The sequence below is a fragment of the Manis pentadactyla genome, chromosome 2 (genome assembly GCF_030020395.1).
Source record: "Manis pentadactyla isolate mManPen7 chromosome 2, mManPen7.hap1, whole genome shotgun sequence".
Taxonomy (NCBI): Eukaryota; Metazoa; Chordata; class Mammalia; order Pholidota; family Manidae; genus Manis; species Manis pentadactyla.
Window position 1 is genome coordinate 181312873 of NC_080020.1, and position 21344 is coordinate 181334216.

A 21344-nucleotide genomic window follows, 5' to 3' on the forward strand; every position below is an offset into this window, starting at 1 on the left:
GTTTAGGTGAGTCTTTTTGCGAGACTTGTTTTCTGTGTGTCTGATAGATAGATAGCTATGTTAAGACTAAAATAAGCTTTGTGGCTTAGAATAGTCCCTTGCCAGTCCATCTCTGCCACACTTTTCTTTCCCTTCCAGTCCATCCTATTAATTACTCCCACATTAATTTTCCTATAACAATGCTTACTGAAAAACCTCACTGGAAAACATTAATTGACTCCCTGTTTCTAGATGAATTGGGTGTAAGCTTTTCCCCTTGGCATTTAAGACCTATGACCAGATATACTTCTTGCAGGCTCGTGAGCAGCACCCCTGGCAAGATTAGCATGCTGCCCTGAAGTACCTCTAGGTGTAGGACTTTCTGAAATCTCTTTTTCTCTTTAAAGCCTAGCTCCCTGAGGAAGGTGAGTCATTTTCCCTTATATCCACTGTAGCACCTAGTGAGTACCTCATCTGTAGAGGACACTTAACCAGTGTGTGTTCAGTTGAGTATGATGTACCCATTTCTCACATCTTGTCACAAGTAAATTAGTCTTGGCTCTAGGCAGCTGTGTTCTGGCAAATGGTCTGTCAGCCTTAAATCAGAGGGCTCTAGTTTGCCCACGTCGCTGCTTTCCCAGCCTCTTTTCTCTGAGTTTTACAAGCCTGTGTCCTGAGCAGTGGAGGAGGGGAGGATGGGTCATGGGACTTGGTAGCGACCCTCCAGAAGGACCCGGCACCTGGAAGGGAAGAGGCCAGGCTATGAAATGGCTGTTTCAGGGGAAGGCAGGTTTAGCGGCCACCCATGTTTTGCCCTTCCCCTGAGACTACGCTAGGGAGGAGCTCCCTTCTGTAGCTAACCTTGTACTCCTCATTGGTTTCAGAGAGAGGTTGCATCTGTTTCCCAAAAGTACATCCCATTTTGACTTGCTGTTTTAGAAGGGCTACTTCTGAGGTGATTGTCTTCTCTGACTTCTTCCTGCTTTGCTGGCATGAGGAGATGATCAATTACATTATCTTTTCATGCTGCTGTACTTACTGCTGTGGATTTCATACATACTCCCTAAAAGACCCTTTTATTTTATTTTAGCTTTCTCTGCAGGATGAATTAAGGTGTATATCTTCCTTTACTTTATTTCTTGGAAATTTGGAGATTTAGTCAGAATCCCTACCTTCCTGCATAATCTGAAATGTATTACGGTGGTGATTGTTTTCTTTGATATCAGCATTTTATCAGCATCTTTTATTTGTTTTTTTATAATACCTACTGTTGTATTTTTTCAGTATATATTCATTGTAGAAAAGTATGTAAAAATGCAGAAAAGACTACATTAAAAATAAAAACTATGCTGCATTCTGGTATTTAGTGATACTTACTTTTAACAATTTGACAAATGCTTTTCCACTTTTTTTCCAATGAATACTCACATGTAATATGAACATATGTATATAATGTATATATACACATGAATACCTTTCTTTCATAAAATTAGGACTTGGCCATACGAACTATATCTTAATTTTCTTTTATTGTATGATTTACAAATATTGTTTCTTGACTTGTTAAAAAAACATAATGGGAAATGAATGAAAAGGAGACTTTGTGTACATTGCTGATAATCAACATTAGACATTCATTCCTAATGAATGCATAATGTACACATTTCTTAGGACCTAGACAGCTAGGTCCAAGCTATGTTTGGAAATCCACCTCAGTGGTACGAATGACTAAAAGAAAATGAGCTTGACAGGGAATTTTGAGGTGGTTCCCTTTGGACCAGAAGCGCCAGCCTTCACCCTGCCATTTGGTTCCCATTAGGAAAACAAAGCAGCCTCTGGACTGTGTACTGCTCTACGTGGTACCTGATTCTATATGCCTGGGTTTTCCACCTGCATTGCCAAATTGGTTTCCTGACCATGACCTTGTAGTTCAGCATTTCCCCTTCCCTCCACCCGTTTCCTGCCTTTACTTTTGATCATCAGGATATTTTTTCGTATGAATCCCACAGTAGTAATGTAGTGGTCAGACCTCCGGTCAGGAGACCCCACCCTTGGTCTCCTGACATTCTTTTTGGAAAAGTAAATTTTACAAGACCTATACTCAATAACTGTAATATGAAACCACCAGTCAATTCTTAAAAAATATCTTTTTCATTCTGTTTGTAAATAGCAAATTTTGGAATAGACAGATATTTTTCTATATCAATCCTGGCATCATCATTGCTGTTAAGGAGTGTTTTTAACTCATTCCTGTATGCCTGTGATTCCTACATCTTGTTCAGCTCTCACCTCTTCCCTCTGCTCCAGTTCTGTATTTCTGTATACTTTTAGGACATCTTCAGTTAAGTATAACATTGTAACTTTAAACTCAGCCTATCTGATAACAGACCTTATTATTCTGCACACAAACCTGCTTCAACTACCTGTCTTGCAGTATAGAACTAGTTAGAGAAAACAGTAAGATGGCCAGATGCAAAGTAAGTATGCAGAATTCAATAGCTTTCCTGTATGTGATCAGTGATCATTTTGAAAATATAATGAAATAAGCTCCAATCACCATAGCAATTAAAATTATTAGATGCCCAGGAAAAAATTTCAGTAGAATTCTAAAAGACATATATACTACAATTTTTTTTTTTTTGCTGAAGGCCTTAAATGTAGACACATACCTAGATGAGAAAATGGGATGGCAGTTCTCTCCAAAATGATCTATAAATTCAGTGCAATTCCAGTAAAAGTCCTAATGGAATTTATAATAGAAGTTGATAAGGTGCTCCTAGCCTTTCTTCAAGTTTGAGTAAAGAATAATGAAAGGAATAATCCTACCAGATATAAACGTCTACTTTAAATCGAGAGTAATTAAAACATCATGTCATTGGCAAAGGCAGAGGCCAACAACTCAATAGAAGAGAATTCAGAAAAAAAAACAAACCAAATTTAATACCTAATAAATACAGCATTTATAATCAGAGAGAAGAGGATGGGCCATTCCGTAACATAGAGAGGAAGGATGGAGAGGACATTGTGAAGGCCCTGTGTGAGAGAGCATGTGTGGTGCATCTCTCGGAGCAGGAAATACCGTGACTGGGGAGGAGGGATAGGGACAGTAGAGAGAGGATTTTTAATGAGGTAAGCAAGGGTCCTTACATGTCTTTCTAAGGAGTTTGGGCCTTTTATTTAAGTGCCTTATCCCCAGATAAGTAAAATTATTCTCATACATTTTTTTCTGTGTTCTTTTATGGCTTCTCTTATTATGTTCAGATATTTAATCTATATGGAATTTAAACCCATTCATTATATGAGGTAAGGGTACAACTTTCATTTTTCCTAAGTAGCTAATTATCTCAACTCCATTAATTGAATCTTCTTCCCCTGATTTTAAATGCTGTTTTAAATGTCATGTATAAAATTATTTTTCTAGATTTGTTTCTGAACTCTATTCCATCCTATAAATCTGCCTGTCTATTCCTGTGCCTATATAAAATGGACCATCTTGAATAGTCTTAAGCAGCAGAGTGACATGATCAGATTTGCACTTGTAGAGAGACCACACTAGTTAGGATTCTGTTCCATTAAAATTCAAGCAACAGATAGTCTCAGCCTGTACTGAACTGAAGCAGTTGGGGTGGAATGGGCAGAACTTGGTGCTTGCTGAAATGTAGTGGGTTTGGAAAGAGGAGGAGGAGATGAGGATAATGCTTAGGTTTCTGGCTTGGGAAACTGGATGGAGGATGGTAATGCCTTTCACCAAGAAAGAGAAAAAACAGCAGGTATGAGGAGAGGCTTGAGCAGAGAATGGATTCAATTTTGGACATGTTAAATTTAGAATACCCATAAGATTTCCCAGAGGAGAAGTAGAGTTAGGCATTTGAATTTGTAAATCTGAATCTCATCAAGGGTCTGGGTGGAGAAGTACTTACGAGGCATCAGCAGGTAGCTCACAGTTGATGCTGTGGGAGTAGATGAGAGTGTACAGCGAGAGGATGTAAGTGAGTGGGTGAGGACAGCATCCTCAGGAACAACTTGAGGGAGACGAACCTCCAGAAGAGGCTGAGACTAAGTGGCCAGAGAAGGAAGGGGGGAGGGATGGTGAAATGTTTTGGAAGCCAAGGGAGGAGAGCATTTAAAAAGGCTGGAATGGTTAGTAATGTCAGTACTGTAGAGAGGGGGAGTGCTAAGTTCCGCAATGTTTCCGTGGACTTAGTAACAAGGAAACCCTTGATGACTGTGATAAGAACTGATTGGATGGAGTGGGAGTGTGAAAACTTGTAAGTTGAGCAGTGAATGGGAAGGGGAAAAAAGTGAATGTAGATAACTTACTAAAAATTTTGACTGCAAAGAGGAGAGATGGAGAGATGGTAGTACCTAAGAGTGGAGTTAAACAGTTTTCTGAGAATCTTTTTTGAAAATGGGAAAGGCTTCAACATACTAGATTTCTGCTGGGAAGGATCCAGAAGAGGGAAAGGAAATAATTGATGGGTCCTGGTCTGCAGAGTATCTGAAAACAAGAGCCCCAGAGGGGCTGTGATAGAAAGAGTGAATGTGTAGGTGATTGTCAGGTGGGGATCAAGTGAAGAGTATGAAGGTGTCTGTTTTGTCTGTGAAGTAGGAGCAAGGTTTTCTTCTATGAACAAGGAGAGATGTGGTAGAATGAGGGGTTTAAGGAGAAATACAAAAAGTATTAAATGGCTACTGTGTAGAATGGAGAGGGTGTGCAACAAGCACGGAATGGCGATTTGGGACACGTGGAGTTTGGATTCAGAGGGACAGCATCTCTGTGAGGTGACGGTCTGAAGTTGAGGTGTGAGTTCAAGATTAGACAGGAGATTTGGGATTGTTAGAAACCTTAAATTAAGGATTGAGAGGAAAACGAACAATTGGCAGAGCAAATAGAATCAGAGGAAGAGACTCCAGAGAAGAATATTGAAGAGAAATAACAGGAGAAGTAGAAATACCCGGCGAGTATGATATCATGGTGACCAATAGTTTCAAGTAGAAGCAGTGACATAATGAATAGAGTCAGTGTTGTAGAGCTGTGGTTCTTGACCCTGGCTGCCCATTAAAGCAAGTATGCAAGCCCTCTGCCAGCCCAAGACCAATTAAATTGGAATCTGTCGGGGCCTGGGGGCCCTGGCGTCAATTTCTTTGTACTTCTGATTTGTAGCCAGAGAAGAGTCACTGCCACAGAGAGAGAGGTTGATACAACCAAGATGTCACTGGACTTGGCAACCAAGTCATTAGTGGCTTTTGAGAAAGTAGTTTTAGTAAAATGGTTAAACTAGATTCCAGTCTGTAGCAAGAGGGCCTGGATGAAGAGAGTTTTGTGGTGAAAGTAAAGTAACAGGAGAGAATTGATGCTGCATGGCCCCCATCTTCTTATAATGTAAGTGTTGTTGGTCAGCTGCTGACTATAAGTGGGGTGGGGATCTAGCTGAGACTTTGTGAGAGTGCGCAGAAAACCGAACAGCTGCTATGAGGACGTAAGAGACTGCAGTGACCCCGGAATGGATGAGCATGAGCCGCAGTCTGATTATCTGGCTTCTCTTACTCCCGTTACTGAAGTAACACATACAGCGCTGATGTGTATAGTGGAGTCACATCTAAGGCAGGAAGTAAGTTTTGAAGTGAGCATGGAAAGAAAAAATTGCCTTTAGTCAGGATGGCTCTTGAAAATCCCATAAGAAGTTGCACAGTGGGCACTAACATTCCGCCTCCCCAGAGCTGACGAGTTCTCCCTAGCAGCAGGGCATACTCACTGTTCTTCATGTGAGCACTGGATGGAATAATTGACTTGTATGTAATTAATGTTACATGAAAAATGTCTCTTTTCACTAAAACCAACTCAGCTTAATTAAATACCCTTATTAAAGAGAAGTACTCAGGTCAATAAGGAGGGGTACTTAAGTCCTGAAATGGACTGAGGGTGCAAAAGAATTAGTTTCCCATCTTTTGTCCTTCAGGGCGTATGATGAGTAAAACAGGGAGAATTGCCTGTACTATCTGAATTGTTATTTCCAGTTTTCTTTTTTTATTTATAATACCACTGTATTTTCTTTCTTTCTTGTCCAGAATTGTTTTTGAGAGAGTATAATGTAGTGGTTAAGAGCATGGGCCCTGGCTCAGACCACCTGGGTTCATATCTCGTCATCGGCACTCACAAGGTGTGTGACATTGGTCGGATTCTTAATTCTTCTTTTCCTCAGATTTCCCATCTGTAAAGTGAGCATGAAAGTACTATCTACCTCATGTGTTTATTGTGAGGGCTAATAAGTAAATTGATACACTCATACTGTTAGAAATGATCATGGTTAGTTGTAGTAAGTAACAATAGCATGTGCTGATCCGTAAGTGTGATTTGACATTGGACTATAACTTATATCACAGGGTCAGGCTTTCAGAAGAGCTGAGGCTGAGGCCCAGTAGACAATCTTTGCCTCTCAAATCTAGGACCAGGTGAAAGAGCAGTTAGTAAAGTTCAGACATTTTGCTACCTAAAGAGGGGCCATTTTTAAGACATTTAAAATAATCAAGCCTGCCACAAAGGGGTCTCTTTCAAATCTAAAAACAAAACAAATATACCAATCATTACACAAAATCATTGTCTTTGCACTAAAATAAATGCTAAATATGACAGGAGGCAGTAGATTTCTAGAAATCTAAGTTTTATAGATTGTTTCTGCCAAAATCAGCTCTTGTGTAAAGGCATCCTTTTTAAGGTGAGATGGTATGATGAGTTGGCCAGATTTTAGGCTTCATAATTATTTTCAAAAAGAGACATTTATTTTGAAAGAGCATCTCTATTGAAAAGGGACAACCAACTGAAGTCTAATCATGTGTTAATGAAATTAAGGGATAGTTTAAAATGGAGTGTGATGAAGAAGTAAAAAGAAGATATTTCATCTTGATAGAATGGAAGAAAAAAGCACATCTAAGATTAGAGCATGTTTTAATACTAGACTTTTCATATATTTGGATTTTGAATACCACTTCTTTGAAGTATATGTCTTGTTTGCAAAGTTTTTGTTTTTTTCCCCAGAATAAAACCTGCAACTGATAAACATACTCACTTTTAGAAATTGTCTACTTGCTAAAAAATCACTACATTTTGGCTTAGAAAACAAATAGGTTAAGTCTCTGGACTCTCTGAAACAATTGTACTATATAACCTTAAGAATAGTATTTAGTTAATACGGAGTTTTACAGCACCTCAAAAAACTAAAATTTATTCGACACTTAAAAAAAAGTCAGAACCATAATGAGTTGAATTATAAATGTGTTAAAGCTTAAAAATGAGGCTTGGTTAGTTCCATGGCCATTCCACAGCGTTAGAACACTAAAATAATTTATACCCCATAATCATATAAGAGCTAATATTTATTGAACATGCTCTGTGTCAGTGTTTTATATGTATTAACTCAACTAATCATTACAGCTTAACCTGAAGCAGGTCTTATTTTGCCCACGATTTCATAGCTGGCATATGGCAAATGCAAGACTTGTACTTTTACCAATGGCCAGCAGGGCCTTAATCACTGTACTACACTGCCTATACTTGAATATGTCAGTTCTGAGATGGGAGTTTAACGTGCTTGAATCCTTGTATACCTTAATTTTTAAAGGCATGGAGAATTCACAGTATTAACTTGGATTTAGTGTACAAGTTATTTCACCCCATAGAGGTTTCTGTTTCAGAGATAGAATTCTTGAGACTTCTAAGTACTTCAGAATAATAGGGGCCATTGAAATAAGACATTCAGATGCACTTGTTGTATTATTTACTGTACTAGACTGACAACTTGTATTACCTTACCTCTTCCTGGATCAACCTTGCCTTCCATATTACATGCCAAGCATTTTACTTACTGTTTTAAATTGATTGTATGCCCAAAGATTTGGAGGTAAGTAGTGGGTGAGCATGTTTGAATTTGCAGCAAAAAGTAAGAGACATTTTGATGGTGTTGGACAAAAGAATTTCATTGCATTTTGGATGTGTTTTCAAGTGTAGTGTTTCTGACTAGTCAGAATTGATGCAGTGACCATCTGAACAACTGATGGCTTATGTTCGTTCCCTCCTAGCTCCTCAGTTGCCTTGCTTTTTGTGTTAATTCAGAAGAACATGATTTGTAAGATAAAACAAGTTATTTTCTTGGGATGATTTACCTAGGTAGCTGGTCCAACTAGGTAGCTGGTCTAGCAGCTTTGGTGGCTAATCCACCCGTCCTTTGGGTCTTACACTGCGGGATGAAAGAGCAGGCAGGGCCAGGGTGGGGTGGGGTGTGGATTTTATTCCCTATTAGGCAAATTTGGTGGAATTTTAGGTTTTATGTTGCCATAATGAAAAGATTAAGATTCTTTATTATCTTATCTGACTACATATTGAATTTAATTCCTTTGGAAATTGCACTACTTCTGTGTATGTGCATCTGTGTGTCATTTCATTATTATTTTGTATTTTTATAAAGATAGTATATGTTTGTTCCAGAGATCCATAGCATGAAAGTACAAACCCCCGTAAGCTCCATAAGAATCCACTGGCATCATTTTAATAAATAAGCTTAGAAACCCTCCCCCAGGGGATATATAGAAATAAATTACTTGAAAAGTCATACTATAGATACTATTTTGCTTTTCTTCTTTGCAGTCATATAACTCTTTTACATGTCAATATAGATTATCTTTTTAAGTAGCAGCATAGTATTCCAATGTGAATGGATGTATAATAATTTATTCAACAAACTATTATTGCCAGACATTTGTATTGTATTTTATTTGTCCTCTTGGAAACACTGTACTGCTGGGAGCGACTTAAACCTACATCCTTGTATACTTTTCTATTTTCTCAGTAAGATAAATTGGTAGGTATAGGCCTGCTGAGTCTAGCTGATTACACATGAAAACATTTTATAATATTGCTGACTTGCTCTCGAATATCTGTACCAGTGTGTTCCTACTCACAGTACATGAGGTCTGTTTTGTGATACCCAATTCCTTCTCTCCTAAAGTGATTAACTTGTTTATTTTATAAATATCTGATTGTCTGCTGTGTGCCAGCATATGCTAGGTTTTCAGTAATAAACAATACAGAAATGGTTTTTGCCTTTCCAGGATTTATTGTTTTGCTGTTTTCTCTTCATTTCTTTTCTTATTATTTGAAAATATTCAAATGTATATACTGACTAATATTCTTCTTTTATGAATTACATATTCACATACTTATTTTTCTGTAGTTTGCTTTTTCTTATTACTATTTTATTTATTTTAAAGACTTCTTATTGAAGTATAGTTGACATAATGTTATATTAGCTTCAGGTATACAACATAGTGACTCAATACTAATTTGCATTATGAACTGCTCACCACAATAACTGTAGTTACCATGTGTCACCATACAAAGTTATTACAAATTATTGACAATATTCCCTATGCTTTACTTTTTATCCTCGTGACTTATTTATTTTATAACTGGAACTTTGTACCTCTTAATCCTCTTCACCTGTTTCACCCATCCTCTACCTCCTTCCCTCTAGCAACCACCAGTTTATTCTTTGTGTTTATGAGTCTGTTTCTGGGATTTTGTTTGTTTATTTGTTTTGTTTTTTATATTCCACATGTAAGTGAAATCACATGTTTTTTTTCTTTCTCAGTATGACTTATTTCACCTAGCATCATACCCTCTAGGTCCAACCATGTTGTTGCAAATGAAACGATGTCATTCTTTTTTATGGTAGTAATATTCCATTGTATATATGTACCTCATCTTCTTTATCCATTCATCCATCAGTGGGTACTTGGGTTGCTTCCATATTGTGGTTATTGCAAATAATGCTGTAATAAACGTGGATATGCATGTATCTTTTCAAATTGAACTTTTTGTCTTCTTCTGGTAAATACCCGAAAGTGGAATTACTGGATTACATGGTGTTTCTATTTTTAATTGTTTGAGGAATCTCTATACTGTCTTCCATAGTGGCTGCACCAGTTTACATTCCTGTCAGTACATGAGGGATCCCTTGGCAACATTTGTTATTTCTTGTCTCTGAAATTACCCATTCTGACTGGTGTGAGGTGTTAAGTCATTGTGGTTTGATTTGCATTTCCCTGATGATTAGTGATGTTGAGCCTCTTCTCACATGTCTGTTGGCCTTCTATGTCTTCTTTGGAAAAATGTCTACTGAGTTCCTCTGACCATTTTTTATTTGATTATTTGTTTTTTTGGTGTTGAGTTGTTTGAGTTCTTCATATATTTTGCATATTAACCTCTTATTGGATACATGATTTGCAAATTAATTTTATTTTTATTTTTGGTAGTGTCTCTGTCTGGTTTTGGTGTCAGGGTGATGCTGGCCTTTTAGAATGAATTTGGAAGCTTTCTTTCCTCTGCAGTTTTTTAAACTAGTTTGAGAAGGATGGATATTAACTCACCTTTAAATGTTTAGTAGAATTCTCCTAAATCCTCCTAGTTCATACTGTTGTAGTTGGGAAAGATGCTTAATACAATTTCAGTCTTCTTAAATTTATTGAGACTTGTTCTGTGTCCTAACATGGGATCTATCCTGCAGAATGTTCATGTGCATTCAAAAATAATGTGTATTCTAATGTTTTTGGATGTAATGTTCTGTATACATCTGTTCAGTCCATCTGGTCTAATGTGTCATTCAGAGTCTTTATTACCTTACTGATTTTCTGTCTGGATAGTCTATCCATTGATATAAGTGGGGTGTTAAAGTCTGCTACCATTATTGTATTGCTGTCAATTTCTCCCTTTATGTCAATGTTTGTTTTACATATTAGGTGCTCTATGTTGAGTACACAGATATTTACAATTGTTATATCCTTTTGATGGATTGATCCCTTTATTTATTATATAATGCCCTTCTGTGTCTGTCTCTTGTTACATTCTGTTTTGAAGTCCTTTGTTTTATAGAAAAGTATTGTTAGCCCGGCTTTTTTTTGTTTTTTGTTTTTGCTCCCACTGGCATGGAGTATCTTTCTCCATTCCTTCACTTTCAGTCTGTATGTGTCTTTAGGTCTGAAGTGAGACTTTTGTAGGCAGCATACAGGTGGATCTTGTTTTTTTATCCATTCAGTCACCCTGTGTCTTTTGATTAGAGCATTTAGTCCATTTACATTTAAAATAATTATTGATAGGTATATACTTAATGCCATTTTGTTAATCATTTTCTGGCTGTTTTTGTAGTTTTTCTCTGTTCCTTTCTTCTTCTTTTGCTCTCTTCCCTTCCTTTGGTGACTTTCATTAGTGTCATGCTTAGATTCCTTTCTCTTTATTTTTTGTGTGTCCATTGTAGGTATTTGGTTTGTGATTACCACGAGGTTCATATATAACATCTTATGTACATAACAGTCTATATTAGGATGATGGTTGCTCAAGTTTGAACATATTCTACTATTTTATTTCCCCTTCTCCACATTTTATGAATATATTATATTTTGCATATCTTGGGATGTATTTTCATATATATAATTCATTTTATTACTTTTGTCTTTTGAACTTCATACTTGCTTTTTAAGCGATTGATCTACCACCTTTACTGTGTGTTTGCTTTTACCTGTGAAATGTTTTTCTTTCACATTTTTCTCACTTTTAGTTATAGTCTTTTCTTTTCCACTTAAAATCCATTAACATTTCTTATATGGCTGGTTTAGTGGTGATGAACGTTATGCTAACCTGCGAAATACTTTATAAATCCTTCAATTCTGAATGACAGCCTTGCCAGGTAGAGACTTCTTGGTTGCAGGTTTTTTTCCTTTCAGCAGAGTAAATATGTCTTGCCATTCTCCTCTGGCCTGCAAAGATTCTGTTGAAGAATCATCTGATAGCTTTATGGGATTTTCCTGGTACATAACTCTTTTCTCTTGCTGCTTTTAAGATTCTCTATCTTTAATTTTTGCCATTTAATTATTATGTGTCTTGGTGTGGACCTCCATGGATTCATCTTGTTTGGGGCTTTGTTTGCTTCCTGAACTTGGATGTCTGTTTCCTTCCCCAATTTAGGGAAGTTTTCAGCTATTATTTCTTCAAATAAATTTTCTGTCTTTTTCTCTTCTCCTTCTGGGACCCTATAATGTGCATGTTGCTGTGTTTTCACCTGTTGCACATTCCTTAACCTAGCCTCAGTTTTTAAATTATTTTTTCTTTTTTCTGTTCATCTCGATTGCTTCTGACTACTCTGTCCTCCAGATTGCCTGTCCATTCTTCTGCTTTGTCTAATCTGCTCTTGATTTCTTCAAGTATATTTTCATTTCAGTTATTGTGTTCTTCAGCTCTGACTAGTCTTACATTTTCTGTCTCTTTGTTGAGGTTCCCCTGACTTCATCCACCCTTCTCTCCAGTCTGGTGAGTATCTTTATGATCATTATTTTGAACTCTTTATCTGGTAAATTGCTTGACTCCATTTTGTTTAACTCTTTTTTTGGCATTTTGTCTTATTCTTTCATTTGGAATATATTTCTCTACCTCCTCATTTTGTCTGACTCTCTGTGTTTGTTTCTATGTATTAGGTAGGTCAGCTCTGTCACCTCATTTTGAAAGTAGTAGCCTTTTAAAGTAGGCATCCTGTGGTGCCAGTAGTGTGATACCCCTTCATCACCAGAACCAGGCCCTTGGGGTGTCCCCTCTGTGGCCTGCATGTACCCTCCTATTGTGGCTGGGCTGGGACTGCTGCCAGCCTACTCGTGAGTGGGGCTTATCCCCAGCATGGGTGCCTGAGAGGCCCAGCTGTATCTACTGGAGATGTGCTGGTGGATGCAGCTAGCTCCTCCCCTGCCTGGTGCAAGAAAAACTCTGGAGTGGTACTGGTCCAACCTGAGGCTGCCTGCCAGGTGTGGCAGGGTGGGAGTCACTTTGGAGTGGTGCCAGGCAGATTGGGTGGGGTAAGTCTATGGAAGAACTCTGGGGCAGGGCAAGTGGTGCTGGCACAGTAGGTGGAGAATGTCAGAACTGGCTTCTGCAGATGTTTGGCCAGCTAGGCTGAAGGAGGGCAAGAAAAATACCCACCAGCACCTTCTCCCTGGAGAAAGATCCTGCCAATCCCTGTCTGTCCAGCATATATCCCAAAGTTATTCAGTGAATCTTCTTTTATAACCCAAGCTCTTTTCAAACTGATGCTTCTGTGCTAGGTTCTCAGATCAATAGACACAGTACATTGATCCTCCAAGAGCAGAGACTTGACTCCCCACAGCCCCGCAGCTCTCTCAGAGTTAAGGCACACTGATTTACAAGCTCAGGTGTTATGGGGGCCGGCCTTCCAGGGGTGGGGGTGCTCAGTGTGTGCCTGATGCCCTCACTCCTCTGTGCCTCGCTCCCTCCCACATGTGTGTTGCCACGTGCAGGGGTGAGGAGTGTGTTTGGATCTTGAGCATGTCTCTGCTCTTTTTACCCTTCTCGATGGGGCCTTCTCCTTATATCATTAACTGTGGCAGGTCTGTTCTGCCGATCTTCAGGTCATTGTCAGAGTGAGTGGCATTAAGCATAGTTGCTGCCTCTGTGTGTCCATGCGAGGAGGTGACTGCAGCAACCTCTCAGTCTGCCATCTTCCTCCCTGAATCCTGTATTACTGCTTTTAGATTGTTATGTAGTTAGGTCTTTCCTTTTAGGCAGGCCTTCTCTACCCTAAGATGATGAAAGTGCTTGCCCATTAAACTAGCTGGGGGTCTCGGTTGCAAAACTAGAAACAGACTCTGTTCTGCTTAAGCCAAAAATGGTATCGGGTCCTCACAGTGTTGCCAGGAAGACTAGAAACAAGGAGTCAAGAGGAGCTGGGTGCCCTGCTGCAGTGTAAGGCCACATGACGGAGAGCCTGGTAAGACCAACCTTTGCATCCTGAACCTGTTACTGTTTAGCTTACAGCATGAGAAATATGTAATATTTTCTTACTTCATTTCCCCTGGGGTGTCCTCATTCTTAGATATTCGTCCCTGTGTGGTAGTAAAGACACCCAGAAATGACATTCTTACTTTTTAGTATCCTTAGATGCAAGAGGGCACTTCTTTACCAATTGTTTGTGCAAAAGCCTTGCCATTGAACCTCATTGGCCTGTCTTTGGACATGTATGTGTCTGTGAGCCAATCACTGTAGCAAGGGGAATGGAAGGCTTTAATTGGCTGGGCGTACGTTGTGTTCCCATCCCTGGTACTGAGAGTAGAATCAGCTGGACTGAGAAAAAGGGAGGGTTGGTACTTAAAGAAAAGTGAGGTGCTGTTATGGAAGAAGAGGAGAGGATGTAAGAAAAGCAACAAATCTCTGTGATGATGGTACTTGACATTTTTAATACTGGATTCTGCATCCTTTCAGTGGAGCAAAATGCCACTTTGCAATTTATTGTTTCAGAAAATTAAGATATCTTTTTATTAAATCAGTTATTTCTATACATCAGTCACTAGGTAGAAAAAATATTAAAATCCTAATAAGGAAAGTAAATTTCATCCCTCATTTCTGAATCAATTATATTGAATAAAAGACAGCTGTAAAGAGAAGTAAAAATTGCTTCTTTCTCATTGTGTACAGAGAACATGGGTTCATAGAGATGTAAGATTCATGGTAGGTGGAGATGTACATTTTACTAAAAATCCATGTATTGAAATCTGATGATACAGTGTTATAAACTTGTTTAGCAGTCCAGATAGTAGCATATTGTAGGAAAAGTAAAAAATATAAAAACTGAAAAGATATACATACCAAACAATACATATACTGTCAATAACATGGCATAAAAAGTCTAACTACACAGTTTAGCATCTAGTAATTTTATGAAAGACCAAATCTGTGTTAAAAGACATTCCTATAGTCATTCAAAACTGTTTCCCCATTTGAGTCAGTATTTGCTCAATGTTTTTTCTCCCACAGGTACTGGTAACAAGCAGAAAAACATCAAGAAACAATGAAGTGTAGTGAAATAAACATGGGTTTCGGAGTTAGCCAAGCTTGGGTTTCGATCTGCTCTTAAATGATGTGACCTTGGAGCATGCATCCTCATCTGAAAAATGCTGTAATATCTATCTCATGAGTTTAAGGACTAAATGATGTCATTTAGGACTAAACGATGTCAGTAACAGTGGTAACATCATTATTACAACTTGGAATTATTATTTTGGGGGAAAGTAACTTTCTTTTGGAAACTCAGTGTGTCAGCATATTCAGAGAAAGTTGTGTAGACAGAAGAAATATGTGTAACCAAATGTGTACTGGGATTTTCTTTTGATATCTGCAGTTTGGGTGTAGCTACGGTAATAATAAGCCTTTGGGGTGAAAAGGTTGATTTACCAAAGGTAGGCTGTGATGTGTGGATCTGGATTATTCTAGTGTTTGAGGATCTGTGAGGCACTTTGTGTTACATTTTCAGGTGTAAGAAAGAAACTCATAGGCACAAAGTGCCTGGTCACTGTGCTGTGGCCCAGCACCCTAGAGAGTGAATGAATTATCTGTGGAGTTAGCCCAGTCTGGCCCAACAGCATTTGAACTGTGGGCCACACTTAAATTTGATTAATATTTTCACTTGTTGCCTTGGCACTTTGCAATTGGGTGATTTATACAAAGGCTTTATCCTTTAGATAGAATATATATTTGTCATCTAACTACACAGTTTAGCATCTAATAATTTTATGACAGACCACATTTGGCATGCCTAGTTATTCAGGGAATTTTCAAAGAACTGTAGTGGGACTTTTTAGTCACACATCCTCTCTGTTCTTAGTCATCCATTCCTTTTATGGTAGTCATTAGAAAATATCTCTCAACCTCTTCTGTAATGGTTAACAGTCAGTGTAAGCTCTCTGTAGTGTTCGCTGTTTTGAGCTCTGTGTACTTAATTATGAGACAGTCAGCATGTACTTGTGAAAACATAAACTAAATGTTGGTATATTCTCCACATGGTTTCTTTTTACAGAACTACAGTTGTTAATACACACATTAAATAGTTTCAAAACCACTAATTAAAATATATTTCTCATACATACTTTTTTGGGTACTATCATTTTTCTCCTCCAGTTGTACCACTTATCTAAGTGTGATTGATTGCTTTCAGAATTAAGGAAAAAGAGAAAGTGCGATTGGAACTTTTGTTTCAAAGCATAGCAAAACAGGCATTTTTACATTCTCAGTGATTAGAGGCATCTTTACATTCAACTGCTTGACCCTGTTGACCTGGTCAAATTCCAGTATTGCACAAATGCATTCTGCCTTCCCTAACACATGGTAAATCCAAGTGTTTGGCTACCACCTATTCCCTTAACTTTTAAAAACTCTGTGTAGGCTGTGCTTATTATAAAGGTACACCAGGTGCTTGTTACCTTTTCTAAAAACTTTATAATTTCCATTCCAACTCCTTCTTCTAACCTTTGTACTTTCTCCCCAAACTTGTAACATTCTCCAAACATATTCAACAATGTTCTTTTTCAGACATCCAGAAGGCAACAGACGTGCGGTTTGAAGATAGCACTAATGGTAATAATTAATTAAGTTAAGAAAAGGAGATGATGGTAGGACCTTCCTCCTGATCTCCCAGGAAGGTGTTAGAAAGTGCTCTTGTAATGTCTTGTAGGTCCTGGACTCAGCATATCTTGAGTTAAACTTGTTCTCTTTCCCCAGCTTCTAGCTTACTTTCCTAAATGCTCTTACCTGCTCTTGTGGCATCTCCCTCCATCCTTTTATCACCTCAGCTGGAAATCCAGCCCTCTTCCTGACACTGCGTATCTAGGCCCCTTGGCCCTTGGTGTTGGTGGGGGAGGGAAGGCGGTCCTGGTGAGCCCACCCAGTCCAAAGTGGGCTCACCGGCAACCAGCAGGAACATCATTTCACTGCAGCAGGCTGCACATGTATCATTTTCTCTGGGTGCCATGGTATGAAAAGGTTGGGGCAGTATTCCTCCACGGTATAAAATATGCAATCCTATGAAAGCTGTGCCAAAAAGGATCCCAGCTGATTTCTGGCTTCAGCTTCTTTCCTCCCTCTCGTATTTGCCCAAGTACATTTTGTGTAATAATCTCATTGAACCATCTCAGTACCCTGTCTATACTTTGCCATTTCATTCCCGTCTCATTAACTCATTTCGTGGTGGCCTTTCCCTGTTTTGGGCCAGGTGAAACTGCATTCCTCCTGTAAGCACAGCCCAAATGTTATCTCTTCCTCTTTGGCCCCACTAGGCAAAATTAATGGTGTTTTGTTTTGTGACTCCAGAGTTTATGCTTTTTTAAAAAAATTAAGCTATCATTGATATACACTTTTATTAAGGTTTCACATGAAAAACAATGTGGTTGCTACATTTACCCATATTATTGAGTCCCCCACACGCACCCCATTGCAGTCACTGTCCATCAGTGTAGTAAGATGCCACAGAGTCCCTACTTGTCTTCTCTGTGCTACACTGTCTTCCCCATGATCCCCCCATACCATGTGTACTAATCATAATACCCCTCAATCCCCTTCTCCCTCCCTCCCCACCCACCCTCCCCACCCCTCCCCTTTGGTAACCACTAGTCCCTTCTTGGAGTATGTGAGCCTGTCTGCTGCTGTTTTGTTCGTTCAGTTTTGTAGAGCTTATGCTTTTAACCACTGTCCCATGGTGAGTCGGTAAACCTCTATTGCTCTGTAGTTAGACTGTCTGGGTTCAGAGCCCAGCTGTGTAGCAGCTGTATGACCTTGGATGGTTATATAAATCTTCAAGTACTCAGTTTCCTTCTTTGTGTAATGGACCTCATAATAGTCTCTAACTTGTGCAGTTGCTATGAGGATTAAGTGCCAGATAAAGCTCTTTGGTGCTCAGTAAATGTTATCTCACAATGATTATTTGAACTCTTGAAATATTATTACATTGCTTCTTGTTGTATGCCCTTTGCTGGGCTGTTAACTCCTTGCAGGAAAGGGGGGCTATGTCTTACTCACTTTTGTCCAACATCTACAACAATACCAGGCACTGTTGTCATGTAGTAGCTGTCGTCAGTGTCCTATAGATCTTCCTATGTGCCAGGCACTGTTTCTAAGAACTTTATTTAACAGTATCTCCCTCATAGGCTCCCTCCTACTAGGTGCTTAATAAATATCTGTTGGAACAAATAAGCAAATGAGAACAAACAGGCATGTGGAACAGAGTGCTGAGTGCTAAGTCTTACTTAATGAGATGTGGCTAAGAAGCAAAAAAAAAAAAAAATCAAGGGATAGACTAAAGAAATAAAAGAAAGCATTAATAAATAGTGTTCACATGGTGGGGATACTCCGTATTAGTGACCAATTTGCAGAGTCAACTGTTTGGCAGGCAGTGCGGGACTGTGATCTGAGAGGGAAGTGTGGTAAGCTCTGAAATCATCACAGGTTTCTTCCTAGCAACACTGTTGGTCTACATTGTATCTGAGTTGAGAAGAGAGAGATTAGAGTTCAGTGAGGCTAAAAAGGCTGGAATTTGTGAAGCTGAGTACCAGAGAGGGGGAAGCTATGCAGACATCTGAGTGCCTCATTTGTTGAATACTAAGCTATGTATGCCTTTGATTAAACTCCACAAAGTTGGATGTGTTGGTGGTCTCCAGATCACCATCAGTTTGATGATTCTCCAGGAGGACTTTAGGACTTGGCATATAGTCATTCTATTGGCTTAGATTTGTAACAGTGAAAGGATACAAAGCAAAAATCAGCAAAGGGAAAAGGTGTGTGGGGTGGAATCTGGAGGAAACCAGGTGTGAGCTTCCAAGTCCTCACCTGGTGGAGTTACACAGGACACAGTTTCCCCAGTGGTGAGTTGAGGCAGCATTGTGGAATGTTGTCTGCTAATAGGGGCTGGTCACATAGCACATTCTGCCCAACACATATGAAAATTCCAGACTTTAACAAAGAAAGCAGATGTTCAGTATAAACCATATTGTTGGTTTAGGCAGTTTGTTGGGTTGTAAACACAGCAGTTTAGGCACAGTGAACAACTCTTACCAGAGTGTTAGCTACACTCCTGAAATCCAAGATCCCAGGTGCCAGGGACTGACCTTTAAATAGGCCTTTCAAAAGGTAGCAATCAAGCCTGCCGTGTACTGGGAAGAATTTGTAAGAACTGGGAGAACTTGTAAGCTACTGATCCCCAGATCTCAAAATAGATCATTATAACATTTGATTTCTGAGTAGCCAGTGGGTCATTTAGTTAAGGTACCAGAAAGGTCAAACATTAGAAATAGAGCTAAACCAGACCTAAAAAGCTACTCTAGACCAGCAATGATTTTGTCCCCTTAGAGGACATTTGACAATATCTGGAGACAATTCTGTGTTGTCAGAATTGGGAGGTGCTACTGGCATCTAATGATAGATAACCAGGAATACTGCTAAGCACCCTGCAATCCACAGAACAGCACCCCCGCCCCCACCACAACCAAGAATTATATGGCCCATAATGTCAGTAGTGCCACAGTTGAGAGACCCTGATCTAGACCCATTCTAACAGAATTTAAGAGTGAGCCTAGAAAAGGTCAGGTTGACCCACAAGGAGCTTAAATGCCAAATGTTAGCACTTTCTAAAGGAAAACGATAGAATCCACTTAACAATATTATTTTTATAATGTTCAGCATCCAATAAAAAGTTATTAAGATGTGAAGAAGCTGAGAATATGATTGATCACCAGCAGAAAAAAAATTAGTCAGTATAAGGAGGACTAGAAATGACTAAGATGATGAGTTAGCAGAAAGTTATCACAATGACCAAGGATTTAAAATAAGACAGATACATAAATAAGGACAGAAATGGGGAGCTATTTAAAAACTGGAATTTCTAGAGCTGAAAAACACAGTGTCTGAAATACAAAATTCACTGGAGGGAATTCGTGGGAGATTAAAATTGCAGGATGAAAAGGTCAGTGTACTGTAAGACATAGCATTAGAAACTATTCCAAAATGAAGCATAGAGAAAAATGCATAAAACAAAAACAAAAACAAAAACAAAAGCCTTGTGACCTGTGAAACAGTGTAAGTGGCCTAATGTACATATAATTGAAGTTTTAAGGGTGAATGGAGAAAAAAGTTACACAAAATAAAGACAAAAATACCCAAATTTGATGAAAATCAAACTTAGAGACTCAGGAAGTAAAATGAACTGAAGCAAGCTTTCTTTACAAAAGAAAACCACACCAAGGTACATCATAACCAAATTGCTAAAAGTCGATGATAATGATAGAAATCTTAAAAGAAGTCAGGAAAAAAAAGGATTCATTTAAAGACGCATGTACTTCAGGGAATTTTAAAAAAATTATCACAAACTCCTCATCAGAAACCAAGCAAGCAGAAGACAGTGGAATAAGATCTGTAAGATGCTAAAGGAAAAAGCAGCCAGTATAAAATTATGTATCAGGTGACAGTATCCTTCAAAAATGAAGAACAAAATAAAGATCTTTCAAACCAACAAGTGAGAGAATTTATGATCAGTAGACATGCATACCAACAAATGTAATGGGAAAAATTTCAGGCTGAAGGAGAAAGATCCCAGATGGAAACTTAGATGTACACAGAAGAGTGAAGAGCCCTGAAAGTGGTAAATATGTGAGTGACTAGGAAAGACTTTCCCCCATGTAACATTAAGAAAGAAAACTTCTTTAAAGGATTATTGACTGTTTAAAGCAAACAAATAGATTGTATTGTGAGGCTTATAACTTATGTAGAAGTAAGAGCAATAGTACCAAGAATGTTTTTTTGCAATATAGGTAAAGTTGTGTAATATTTGAAGTTGTATAATATTTAACTGTGTTAAGTTTAAAATACATATTGCAAATACTAGTAAAGAAGTTAAGTAATGGGAATAGCTAATATGCAAACGGAAGAAATAAAATGAAAGAGTATAAAGTACCCAGTCCAAAAGAAGAGAGGAAAAGTGAAGAAATGGAACGACACCAGATGAGTTAAACAGAAAACAAGTAATGAGATGCAGACTTGGAGCCAATCTATTTCAATTATATTAAGTGTAGATGGTATAAACAGTCCAATTAAAAGAAGTCAGACTAGATTTAAAAAAAGCAGGACTTGACTACATATGCCATCTACAAGCAGGGCCCAACTATAAGCTATCTACAATTACATATTACCTATACACTTAAAATATAAAGGCAGGTTAAAAGTAAAAGAAAGGGAAAAATAAACTATATGAACACTAATCAAAAGAAAGCTCTAATAACTGTATTATTGTCAGAGTAGAATTCAGAATAAGAAATATATCCAGGGATAAAGAGAGACATTTCATAACAATTCATATTGTGATAGTTTAAAAATGTGTCCTCAAATTGTTTGATACTCCTTCTTTAGGAGGCAGAGGCTAATTATTTTCCTTTTGAGTGGGGGTTGGACATTGTGACTCATGAACAGAATATGATGGAAGAGGTAAAAGATAGCGTGG

At 38.4% G+C, this 21344-nt stretch overlaps 1 protein-coding gene across 2 annotated transcripts in view; it reads left to right on the top strand.

The window, feature by feature from the left end:
- Positions 1-21344, top strand: part of SERTAD2 (SERTA domain containing 2) — a 109680-nt gene that overhangs the window by 29469 nt on the left and 58867 nt on the right. The window lies entirely within an intron of this gene.